This window comes from Hordeum vulgare, chromosome 4H (genome assembly GCF_904849725.1).
Source record: "Hordeum vulgare subsp. vulgare chromosome 4H, MorexV3_pseudomolecules_assembly, whole genome shotgun sequence".
NCBI classification, from domain to species: Eukaryota; Viridiplantae; Streptophyta; class Magnoliopsida; order Poales; family Poaceae; genus Hordeum; species Hordeum vulgare.
Window position 1 is genome coordinate 157,898,916 of NC_058521.1, and position 14,021 is coordinate 157,912,936.

Here is a 14,021-nt window from a genome sequence, read left to right on the forward strand (position 1 = left end):
CATGAGGAAGTGCAACCTGCAGAAAAATTAGTTCTCATCAATGCATGTCGATCCTCCACTTCACGTTCAGCTTTGCAAGCAATATGGAATAAACAAGTGATATTGTTATAATCCTTATATTCTAGAATAGTCTGAATATCTCTATTTAACCCACCCATAAAACGTGCAAGCATAACTTCATTGTCCTCAACAATACCACATCTAATCATGCCAGTTTGTAATTCCTGATAATATTCTTCTACAGACTTTTTCCCTTGTCTTAAACGCTGCAAGTTTTGAAGTAATTCACGTTGATAATATGGTGGAACCCAACGAGTACGCATAGCAGTTTTCAAAGCAGGCCAAGTAGTTGGAATATTAGCATGATGTATTCTAGAATATTCAGACCACCAAACACAAGCAAAACTAGTGAAAGAACATACAGCAGCAGCAACACATCTATCTTCAGGAAATTGCAAGCATGTAAAACGTTGCTCTGTTTCTAACTCCCAAGATATATATCAGGAACATATCGACCATCAAAAGTAGGAATATTCAATTTAATTTTAGGGAGATGGTCATGATCCCGTACCTGAGGGTGTGGTGCATCCCTACCGTTGCGATTGTATCCATTTGGACGTCCGGCGGCTTGTCGTGGTGGTTGTTCCTGGTGCCGAACCGGAGCAACCTCTCCCTCATCATCATACTCCTCATTCTGCTGAGCCGCAGAAACCTCGATGGTAGCACCAGGAGGAGCAGCAGGACCAGCCGCAGCAGTAGGAGCAACAACTCCAAAATTCTACACTTGGCCGACAGGCACGCGTCGCGCTCGTAGCCGTTTTTTGGGTTGAAGAGGGACAACAGCTGCAACTGGTGGTGGTAATCGGGCCAGCACCTCATTGAACTTGGCTTTCATCTTGGTGTCGAATTTCTTCTCCATACCTTCGAGCTTGTCCATGGCCTCTCCAAAGGTGGTCACGAAATCCTGTACCTGGTCACACATCATTTGCTGAAATTTATCATGGAGCTCCCGGTTGGTCAGGTTCTCCCAGTCGATCTCCTCGTCGTGTGATCCTGGCATGGTTAGCAGCAATAGGAACACAGAAGAATATGAACCTACAGACTACAAGGAAGTAGTGGTGGTGGTGGTGGTGTGTCACAAATCCGTCAAGCAAATCTCAATTTCTTACCAATTCTTACCCAGCAGCAGGTGGCGATCGGCAACAGGTGTAGTCAAACTCTCAAAGCTTGCAATAGAGCGATTGCCAGGTGGTGTCAAACACAAGATGTAGATGTATGTGGAGCTGGGAAGGCTTATAATATGATAGCAAGAATGGTCAGCAATAATCAGTTCAGAGATGCAAAATTGAAAAGACGTTCAACGACGGTACCGTGCTGATCCTAGGCTAGACCGTACTAGAGATGCGAGCCTAGAAAACCAACAAAGTCACAACGACACGTACTAATCATGGGAATAGCCACTCTGATTTGATTTTTTTCTCTCTTCTTTTGTGCTCTTTTTTCTGTGTTTTTTCTTCAGAAAATCACTATAATGCCGAGTGTTTGAAAACTCTTCCCAAGCAAAAAAAAATAGGATATGCACGAAAAAAAATTGACCATTTTTTTAATTTCTGGAGCAATTCGGGGTTGTGACGACAAAAAATTGTGGCAAAAATCACTATGATGGCGAGTGTCTGAAAACTCTCTAAAAAGCCTAACAAAATGATAGGGAAAAAATTCACCCCTCGATTTTTTTTTCGAAACCTACTCAGGTAAGGAAACACAAAACCGAAATCAAACAGATCTCGAAATTAACCTAAGACGAAAAGGATGCAGACTAGGATTGTGGTCGGTATATGGCAGTAAGGATAATGGTGGTGTGGTGGTCGTATATGGCAGCAGCGATGATGGTAGCGTGGAGATGGTATATGGCAGCAGTGATGATGGTAGCGTGGAGGTGATATATGGCAGTGATGAAAGACGGTGCGGCGGCGGCGTGACAACCTGTGAACAGAACTTGGAACTCTAAAGGACTAGACACTAAGACCAGCAACTCGACACGATGATGTAACCGCAAATTCAACTAAGGAAACTACTGAAAAGACTATGCAAAGGCTCAGATTGGTTCGGATATGATGATCTAACCCTAATATTTTTATGGCTTTTTCATGGACGATAGGTATGAAGAACAGATGCGATCTAACTACGAAAAACTGGTAAAATCTCACCGAGCAACCTGGAAATCTGATACCACTTAATAGAGGCGAAGTTGTGCCTGTCTTTCCATGAGATCGTGGGTATCGTTTTGGTAGAATCGACTTTGACGATCCAACTGCGAACGTGTGAGGACGTTGCGCCTTATCAATCGCTAAACCAACTCCGAGAGTTTATTGACCACGCCGGAGCATGATCAACCTGACCACGAAGGTCTGTTTCCTGCACGCAAACGAAGAACAAGCAAGAAACTAAGATGCAATCAAGATATTGCGAATATAAGAGGAAAGCTTTATTGATGAAGGTGGGGTTCTCTGACGCCTTGGTCTGGTCGTAGAACATTAAAGAAGAACGCGAAGTTGCAGCTATGGCGAACTGGTAATCTAAACAAAACTGAAGTCTAAACGGTGCCCTAAGGGTTGTATATATGAGGGAATATAGAGGCAATTTCGCGACCCTTAGAGGAGGGGTCCAAAAACAGCCCTAAACTCGATTTCCCCACACATACGGACTCTAAAAATAGCCTATATTATGGTATTTAGAAATTACATGGGCCTGTCCCAAAAATAAGGTGGCGCAACACCTATAATAGCCTATGGACGAAATTTATAAAGTGACGTCTTGAATATTTCGTCCAAAGCCTTCATGCTCTCCTTATGGTGGTTTTAAAGTGCGGAAATAACTAGTAGAAGCTCCAATGTTCTCTCCCGCGCATGCACCTTATTCTCCATGCTTGATCCCGCTCCAACGGATATCTTTCTTGTCCATGATAGGTCCTTCATTCATGAGCACAACAAAAGTATCTAACTTAGGCAGCATCATATGTTCATGAACATTAGAAGTATTCCCAAGAAACGAAAGTACCTTGTAATTCAATTGGCGTGCACGAGCTCTAGTAACTGGTCCAGTATGTATAGCAGCTAGTGTTGTGGGTGTAACAATGGTGTTGATGTCCTCATCAATAAGCCTAGTGTTTCGGACACTCGGCTTATATTTTTCCCTGTAGTGTTGGGGGCTTCAATCATCAACTCGTTATCCCCATCTCAGCCCAGGCTAACAGAGCCTGACTTATTTAGGGGAGAGAATGGAGCCTATCGAAGCACTGTTGAGAGTAAGATCCTTGGATCCTCTTCATTCTCTATAGGGGTCTCTACCCACATGGAAGCACTATTAGATTCAATCGTACCCCTCACATCGCCTTCCCTCAGGCGACGCCATGGGCCCCAAAACCCTAGCAGCCAGACCCCGCCACTCCTTCCCTAGCTTCCGCTACCGCCAGTAAGGGCCACGGTGGCAGCGGGCCCTGTGCCGTAAATCCAGGGCTGGTGGTAGCCGCAAAATCCTCTATGAGGCGGAGGGGCTGTTGCAGGCGGGGAGGCTGGGGGTAGCTGTCAGTGTGGCGTCCCTGCTGTGCGGCGGTGATCGATGCCTCCATGGTCGGCTGTGACGTGATGTTGGATGGCGACGGTGGTGGCGCTCTATCCAGCGTGGGTCACGGATGTGTGCTTTGATGTCTTCAAGGGCTGCGGATGTGGCGTCCTCCCGAGATCCGTCATGGGTTGACCTTGGTCGGCCGGTGGTGTGAGGTGGATCGGTGAGGGGCGGCTGGAGGCCCCCTGCCGGTGTGCCGACGGCGACTCTCATCTACTCGACGAGCCCCCCTCGGTTCCACCCAGCTGCGAGATCGTGGGGCTGTGACTTCCGGCGAAAACCACGCCGAGTTCGATCACAGCGGACGATGGCGGCGTCTAGTACATGTTACCATCTTGAGGCATCGCTATTGCAGGCCGTGGCACCCCACTCATGATGCTCCAAGGGAAACCCTAGATCTAGATTTACCGGATCAGACGATGCTGGCATCATCGATGTCGTTTCCCTCCTGAGGGCATCATTTTGGAGTACGTGCTGGTTGGACGGGACAAGAGGACGAGCGTTGTTTGTTCTACCGTAAGCCCGACGGTGGACCCGGCGGCATGGTGCGGCGGAGGTTCAATGACGAGTGTGTGTGGACGGATACGTGCAGGATGGTAGCATTGTCTAGCGCCGTGGTAGCGTCGACGACAAGCCTCGCAAGGTCAATGCTTGTGTTCTGGCTCTGCACATCGACCGGTGGAAGATGGTGGGGAAACCTCTTAGAGTGCGTCAGACCGGTATGGGACCCAGTCCCAGTGTGTAGCTGGGCTAGGGCATCCGGCTATAGATGTTAGGATTTGGTGCTATGTCTGTTTGGTATTTCGCCCGGATATTCGGCACACCTTCATCAAGTGATAGGAGTAGCAAATAATGTTACCTAGACGGTGGCTTCAGATAGACTCATGTATTACTTTGTATGATCTCTGTAAATAAGTAATAAAATGGCTGCATGCATCATTCAGATACAGATACCGAGGGTATGATACAGCAAAGTTGTCCGTGTCTTTCGATGTGACGGTGGTTATCGTTTGGTGGAGTAGACTTCGACGATCCGACTACGAACGTGCGAGGATGTCGTGCATTAGCAATCGCTAAACCAACTCCTAGAGGTTATTGACTATGCGGAAGCACGATCAACCAGACTACGAGGGTCTGGTTCCTGCACGCAAACGAAGAACAAGCAAGAAACCAAGATTGCAATCTGGATATTGCGAATATAAGAGGAAAGCTTTATTGATGAAAGTGTGGTTCTGTGACGCCTTTGTCTGGTCGTGGAACACAAAAGAAGAATGCTAAGTTGCAGCTATGGCTAACTTGTAATCTAAACAAAACCCAAGTCTAAACGGCACCCTAATGGTTGCATATATGGGGGAATAGAGGAGGAATTTTGTGACCCCTTGGAAAAGGGGTCCGAAACCGACCCTAACTCAGTTTCCCCACACATACGGACTCTAAAAATAGCCTATAATATGGTATTTCAAAATTACATGTGTCTAGCCCAAAAATAAGGTGGTGCAGCACCTATAATAGCCTATGGAGGAAATTTATAAATTGGCGTCTTGAATATTTCGTCCAAGCCTTCATGCTCTCCTTATGGTGACTTCAAAGTGTGAAAATCACCACTGGAAGGTCCATTGTTCTTTCCAGCGCATGCACCTTCTTCCCCATGCTTGATCCTACTCAAACGGATATCCTTCTTGTCCATGTTATGTCCTTCATTCATAAGTACAACAAAAGGATCTAACTTAGGTAGCATCATGTCACGCCCAAGATGCGACCCTATCCTCAATTTGGCACGAAGGCCTCGTCAGGGATAGAAGCGCATCTCGTCGTGTCGCAAGAATGGATATCGTTACAAGTACATGTACTGAAAACATGAGATATATATAGAATTGGCTTACACTCGCCACAAGCTACATTAGAGTCACAACAGTACAATACATAATCATCATGAAGAAGAGCAGGGTCCGACTACGGACGAAAACAAATGAGAAAAGAAGAACGACGCCCATCCTTGCTATCCCAGGCTGCCGGCCTGGAACCCATCCTAGATCGATGATGAAGAAGAAGAAGCAACTCCAAATGAACAATCAACGCGCTCGCGTCATATAACCTTTACCTGTACCTGCAACTGGTGTTGTAGTAATCTGTGAGCCATATGGGACTCAACAATCTCATTTCGAAAGGTATCAAGACTAGCAAAGCTTAATGAGTGAGGTATGGTTAAGTGGTGAGGTTGCAGCAGCGGCTAAGCATATATTTGGTGCCTACACTTACGAGTACAAGAAATAAGAGGGGGAAGATCTACGCGTAACGGACGTGAGCTACTGATGATCAAATGAATGATCCTGAACACCTACCTACGTCAGAAATAACCAAACCGTGTCCTCGATCGGAGAAGGAACTCACGAAAGAGACAATCATGGTTACGCACACGGTTGGCATATTTTAATTAAGTTAACTTCAAGTTATCTAGAACCAGTGTTAAACAAAGTTTCCACGTTGCCACATAATCGCGGGCACGGCTTTCTGAAAGATTTAACCCTGCAGGAGTGCTCCAACTAGTCCATCACAAATTACCACAAGCCGCATAGAAATCCTCAATCACGAAGCTCGCGATCTCGTCGGATTCCCTAGTGGAAAACCTCAACTCTAAGATTACCCAAAGCATCACCGGAATCCCGATGCACAACATATCTCGTCAACGGTAAAACTAATCCAGCAAGGCCGCCCGACGTGTCGACGATCCCGATAGGAGCCGCGTATCTCGTTCTCACGACACGACGGATAAGCACAGCGTACGGTGGCCTGATAGAAATCTCCCGAGTTGCCCCGGGTTGGCCCCGCAAACGGCTCTAGTTTTGGACCAACACCATCAGCACTGGCCCCCCTGTATTTTATAGAATTACTCCTCGGGTAGCGCTAACTCCTTATGTATTTCAAATTAACAGAATTATTATGTTGGGCAAATAGTACCAATGTTGGGCCTTGCCAGACCAGCTTTAATCTAAAACGAATTATCAAGGGGGTCCCCATAACAACCCCGATCATGTTAGGAGCGCTCAATTACGGAACATAACACCGGTAGCCGAAACTAAGGGGGCAAAGGTGGAACAAAACACCAGGCTAGAAAGGCCAAGCCTTCCACCTTTTACCAAGTATATATGTGCATTAAATTAAATAGTGTTTAATAGGGTGATATGACAAGGAACCCATGTTATCACATGGAAGCAAACTGCACCTGCAACTAGCAACGCTAACACAGGGTTAAGCAAGCGGTAACATAGCCAATCAGTGGTTTGCTAGGTTGAACAGGTTGAAGGTTTTCATGGCATTGTTGAGAGGCTGATATTTAACATGTGGTAGGCAACGAGACATAATCGATAGCATCGAAATAACTAGCATGGCAATGATAGTAATGGTATCTGGGGAAATGGCCATCTTGCCTCAGATCCCACTTGGAAGAAGAATGACTCCGTGAAGCAGACGAACCGATGTAGTCGAACGGGTCCTCACTTTCCGACACGCTTTCGGAACTCTATCGAGACGAAGCAAACCGGAAACAAGAATCAACACACGATATTCACCACACGATGCACAACAATATGCAATCCATATATGATGCATGAGAAGCTGAAAACATGCAAGACACGGCAAGACAATTCACACAAACAACCACTACACATTAAATGAAGTTCAATAATGCAACGAGTTGCATATTGACGAAACTCCACGTATATTTATTTAGTTCTATCCCGATTAGATACACGGCAATATTAAATGTGGTTAAACATGGCAAGAGGTGAAGCGTAATTAAACTACCTATCTAGGCATTTTAAATGAAGTCGGAAATGACATATAGCACCTCCGAGACGACCTCACATGTTAATTTACAATTCTGTCCAGATCTGAACTAACACATTTAATTAGTTGTTAAACAGAAAAACAAATAGGTTCATGTGATTCTGCGCGTTGATACAAGCAATTTACACATAGAGAACTTCTCCAACGGAGCTACGGTTCAAAAGATACAAGCACCGCAAGATATGATGGCATGAATGCAATATGTGTGCAATGACGGTCACGAGCACTTCAAAACATACAACCAGCAAGAGAAAATGAAACTATACGAGATTCTAAGCAAGTTTCATATAGGACACGATCAAAACGGAGCTACGGTTCAACAACTACGAGCAAAACAAGAAATCACTACAATCTGCCAAAATCAGCCACATAGCATTTTCTACACCCCACAACTACGAGCTACACAACTCAAATCTACTCAACCAAGGCATGACACTAAAGAGGGCAAGAACCACTACAACAAACAACTAACAACAACTAGCATGGCATCAAGGAACTCTAGGAAAAGAAGTCACAAAATGGCATCTCACACACTATTTCAGACTTAGTGAAAATAGCAGTTTATGAAGCTGCAGTTTTCAATCTGAAGGCATATAGACAGCAGCAAAATCATAAGCTATAGGACTCCAAATGGCATGAAAATTCACAGCAAGCTAGAGAATCACAAGGTCCATAACTTACTCCATTGCACCAACCTCAAAATAGCTACAGATCACAAGATACAAGCAAAAATACCAACGTCTACTCTAAAATACATGGAAAAGGGGTTCCTAAAACATGAACTTTTCTACTATGGCATACGAGTAATCCTGACACGCACGAGAAATTATTACGGGACGAAACCTATAGAAACAGCACGCTAATCTATGCATTTTGCACGCTAAACAACGTCAAACAATTATGCAAGTTGTGAAATCGTATTCTACGCGAAATTCTACACCAAAACCATATACAACTCATCGCGTTCCGACTTACGGAATAAAAGATATGGAAAATCTAATATATGTCTATTTTCCTGATTAATAATATATTCTTAGGAATTCCTAAGCTAAATGGGCCTAACAGACTCGGCGCAAGATAAATAAAAGTTGCTCAGGCGGGGGGGGGGGGGGGGATGGCTCACCTCGGTTGGGCCGGCCTGGAGGGGCTGCTGCAGATGGGCCGATGGAGGGGCGCCCTGGCCTGGGGAGGCCGAAGCTGGCCTTGGGGGGAGCCGGGCCAAGGGGGGCGAGCTGGGCCGAGGCCCACGCGGACACGAGGCTCCAGGCGCGGTCAACGCGAGTGCGCACCCTGCCGTTCCCGATCGGGACGAAGCCCCAGACGATGGCGGCGCTGTTCGAGGCTCCGCCATGATGCAAGGAGCAGGGGGACCCACGGGGGCGAGGCGGAGGGTGCGATAGCGGCGGCGGCGGTCCGACGAGACACGCCCGGGCCCTGGCGGGATCTGCGGCAGCATGGCGGCTCGGCTGGCAGATCTGGCGAGGCAACGAAGCACGGAGGACCAGCGGTGCTCGGATGGTTCCGGCCGTCCGGGATCCATTCCCGGCGATGGCACACGCAACGGCGAGCGGCAGGGACGCGTCGGAGAGGCTGCCGACAGGAGGCACGGGGTGCTCGCGAGGAGCAGAGCTCGTGAGCTGCTGCCTCGGGCAGAGGAGATACGGGGAGATCTCACTGAGGTGGCAGGAGGGATTTCGGCCGTTGGATCTCCGATCTGACGGTCGAGATCGTGGAGAGGGTAGATCAGATCTGAGAGGAGAGAGAGGGAGCTGCTAGGGTTTAATGTGGGGTACGGATTTCGAGGCATGGTTAGGGAGCGGTTAAAAATGGAAGGGGAGGTCTGTTTAAATAGGGAAGGGGGCTAGGTTTAGCCGGAATTCCGTTCCGGATCCAACCGTGCAGTCGGATTCGGATAATTCCGAACGCGGGAACAGTTACGAGGCCGTGTAGAGGGGATATCCGGAGACGAGAGGGAGAGCGGGCGTCGCGGCAACGCATTTTAAAACACCGACAAACGTCCAACGGTAGACCGAATACGGTGCCGCTACGGTCGACCGTTCGGGTACCAGACAGACTCCGATCGTGACGAAATTCGACAGGCGGCCTAGCTATAACTAATCATGACCGCATGACAAGTTTCACCTCGATCAAAGAAAGTTTTCAACACACTTTTAAAACAGGGTTTTGACGATACCGCGGGCGCGTGCGTGTGCGGTCGGGCTCAAAACGGACAACAACGTGAACCGGCAACTAACAACGGATGCAAGTTTTGAAAATTGGCGGCAACGGAGATGCCGATGCAATGCATATGATGCGCATGATGCGATGATGATGCGACAAAAGAAAATAGACACCCGACAAAAACGGAATAAAGGGGGAATCTTTTGGAACGTCGGTCTCGGGCTGTCACAACTCTCCTAGGCGAGATCCAAGAATGAAAGCGGGAGAGGATGAGAAAGAACAAGAGGTAAAAACTTAGTCGCTTCTTTGACAAACGAGTGAAACGAACGATCTTTGAAGGTTACAAAGGGATGAGGAATGACATGAGAAACAAGCAAGAATTCACGGAATATTTCGGCAGCACTTCGGTAGGAAAATGGGACAAAAATTTCGATAAGATGGGAGAAATATACAATATTCATAACAAATAAGTAAATAGAACAAGGGAACACCATGACCTTGGTAGAACAAGATAATAGACCCAAAATAGCAACAACACAATGCCTGCGGAACAATAGAATAGGAACTAGCTCATACGGAAGAAGAGAATGAAGAGAGAATGACAACTACTAACTCCAATGAACTTGGCAAGCATCCTTGCAAGAAGAATTGTACGGAGTTGTTGGAAAAACAACAACGAAAAGAACAAGATAGTAGTGGGCTTATGGAAACCTTTTCAAACTAATGAAGTGACAACCAGCCACTAACAGAAACAAGGATTGATTGGGAGAAACAAGATATGAACAATTTCTTACACCAAGAGGATGCCTTGAGAACTTGGATTAATGACAAGCACCATGATAGCAACAATCCATAGGAAAGGCTTTAGGTGAAATCCAAACCAAGATAGCTCAAAGAAGAACTCATGGGTTGAAAATATCCTATGATCATAGAATTGGTGGGTTTAATTATCTCATACTTGAAAGGAAATCTCTTCGAGACTCCTACACTAACAAGAATGCTATAATACCACCTCAAAGGATAAGGAAGAACAATTGCACATAGAAATGCAAGAGAAAGGATACTTGAGGTTCTCCAACAAGAATATTGAAGAACACTTGAGAATGGATTGAAACCTTGATGAACCACCAAGAAGGACCTCCGTATACGAATGAATGATGCAAAGATATCAAGGATGAAAAGAATAAGATTATGACCTTGCAAAGACTTTGATGAAGCTTCACGAAGAGATACTTGAGAAAAACTTGAAACTCCGGAAAAGAAAGATAAGAACACTTGAGAAAAAGGAATTGATATCAAGAGCCACTCCGGAAGAAGAATTGAAATCATTTGATGAAACATGAATAAGAATTATGTTATGCTTATCCTTCATCAAGTTAAATTGATGACAAGCAACGGATTTAACATACAACTATTCTTCTTGAAAGAAACTTGAAGAGAGAGATAGGTAAGCACCACTTGAAGCATAATTGAAGGAAGCACCGGTAAGAATTCACAATTGAATGGGGATACCAAAATTAATGGAGATACATGAGAATGAAGAGATCATGATCCACCTGAAAGAAAACTTGAACAAAGCACCAGAAAATCAAGAGACGAACAAAGAGACAACCATTGAGAAGAATTGAGGATGAAAGCTGAAAGCTGAGAACGAAGAATCTTCTGAAATGATGGACTTTGGAGAATCGAGAATGAAACAATTCAGAAAAGCACCGGATAGAAAGAAATAGATTCTCATGATTGGGAACAAATGGAAGATGATAACATGAAGCTGAAATGATGAATCTGCAAGAGAATGGACCAAGATTTGAGAGAAACACCCCTTCTTATCTTCAATGGAGAGAATGATGAGAAACAACACCAAGGATAATGAGACACTCCGGAATAAAGAAGAATGGAAGGTTGAGACAAATATGAGAATTAATATAAATGGATCTTGAAGAAATAATATGACTGATGAAATTCATACCTACGTCATAGCTAAAAAGAATTAATGATCTCCGGGAAAAGATTAAAAGAGCCAGGAAAGATCCTGGGAAAGAACCTGTGGGTTATGGGCCCACTCAAAGAAACCACCGTTAGAAACGATTGCTTAGAAGAGAGATATTGCACCGGTATGAAGAGAATTAGATGAGGTTAGCACCTCGAAATAATTGAAAGACTTGAAAACACGAAACTTCCGAGATATCTTGAACACACCGGATAGAAAGAGAAGCATGAATAACAAGATAGGCTGAAAAGAATTTCCAACATGGGAAAGAATTAACAAGGATGAAAAGGATAAGATGAGAACGGACAACTTAATTAAATTCACCGATAAGGATGACAAGAATGAATAAATATGACACGAATCTCCTGAGAATCTTCACAATGAATCACCGGCTACGAAAGGAAGACGATACAGCGGAAGCACATGAAAAGAAAACTCTTGGATGAAAATTGAATTACTGAAGAAAAGGCTGGGAGGGTGGAAAAAAACAAAGACAACTTGAGACAGATGAGATGAACTCCGGAAAGAATTGAGAGAATGATCTGCAAAAATTAGTGAGGATTGAATTCAGTTGAAGATAAGCACATCGGTTGAATGGAATTGATACGATGACTCCGGTTGAAAAGGGATTGACATGAAAATTTGAAGGAACAAAAGAATTTGCACTCTCACATAAAAATATGAGAACAACTCTTAGGAAAGATCTGAAATGACCACTTGACATCGAAGCAACTAGAATTACCATATTTCAACAACACAAGGGGTGCGGCATATGAAACAAGCCAGAACAAACTCATGAGAAAGATTTCGTCCGATATTTTCGTGGACAGGATCGCACGGGTTCGAACCTTACAGTAGCCATCAAGTGCAAGGCAGTGCACCCGACATACAAAGCGTCCCCGAGTCGTAGCAAGCTACAAGGACTCTTTAAGACACAACGAGAACCGCTGTAAGTCGACCGTCAACAAATGAATCCACTAGATGTCGAACCCCAACCTAACATGATGCATTTGTTGGAAGATTGTCCTATAAGTAACTACTTGAATTCCCACCTAAGAATTCCAGACATTTCTGGTCATGCAATCGGTACACGGATACAAGGAGTAATAATCACACAACTCCTATACTAACCCGTCACCTTTATCACATCCGTCAACACACGACCAGAATCTCGGACCCTCATCTACTACAGACCCCCGTGATCACAACGATACAAAGTATGGCAGTACTCCCGAACAATCTGCACTAGTACTGGGGACATCGGGGTTATCCCGCCACTACTAGTATTGAAGCAATTACGAACATCCTTTGTTCTGAGATACTAAGAAATCTGAATGATAACAATGTGCTCAAGAATCCCCTCAAGCTCAACTCCCCGGAAGAAAATCAAGTCGGACAGGAGGCACCAAGACAGAACTCCGTCACGTCGGCATCATATAGATCTCAAAAATATCCGCGTGATCCTAATTTTTTTTAGTTAGAAGAGGAGTAGAATTAATTATTACGTCAAGATTCCTCACCAGAGCATAGAAGAGGAGAAAAAAGAATCCTACTCTCCTATATATAACTAGACTCAAAGTAGTTTTTCACTAGACTCGACTCAGCCAAATTCGATCAATCAAGGGGGCTCCTAGGTCGATACTGCTCTGATACCAACTTGTCATGCCCAAGATGCGACCCTATCCTTAATTTGGCATGAAGGCCTCGTCAAGGATAGAAGCCCATCTCGTCGTGTCACAAGAATGGATATCGTTACAAGTACATGTACTGAAGAGATGAGATATATATAGAATTGGCTTACACTCGCCACAAGCTACATCAGAGTCACAGCAGTATAATACATAATCATCATGAAGAAGAGCAGGGTCCGACTACGAACGAAAACAAACGAGAAAAGAAGAACGACGTCCATCCTTGCTATCCCAGGCTGCCGGCCTGGAACCCATCCTAGATCGATGAAGAAGAAGAAGAAGCAACTCCAAATGAACAATCAACGTGCTCGCGTCATATAACCTTTACATGTACCTGCAACTGGTGTTGTAGTAATCTGTGAGCCACAGGGGACTCAACAATCTCATTTCCAAAGGTATCAAGACTAGCAAAGCTTAATGGGTGAGGTATGGTTAAGTGGTGAGGTTGCAGTAGCGGCTAAGCATATATTTGGTGGCTACACTTACGAATACAAGAAATAAGAGGGGGAACATCTACGCATAACGGACGTGAGCTACTGATGATCAAATGAATGATCCTAAACATCTACCTACGTCAGAAATAACCCCACCGTGTCCTCGATCGGAGAAGGAACTCACGAAAGAGACAGTCACGGTTACGCACACGGTTGGCATATTTTAATTAAGTTAACTTCAAGTTATCTAGAACC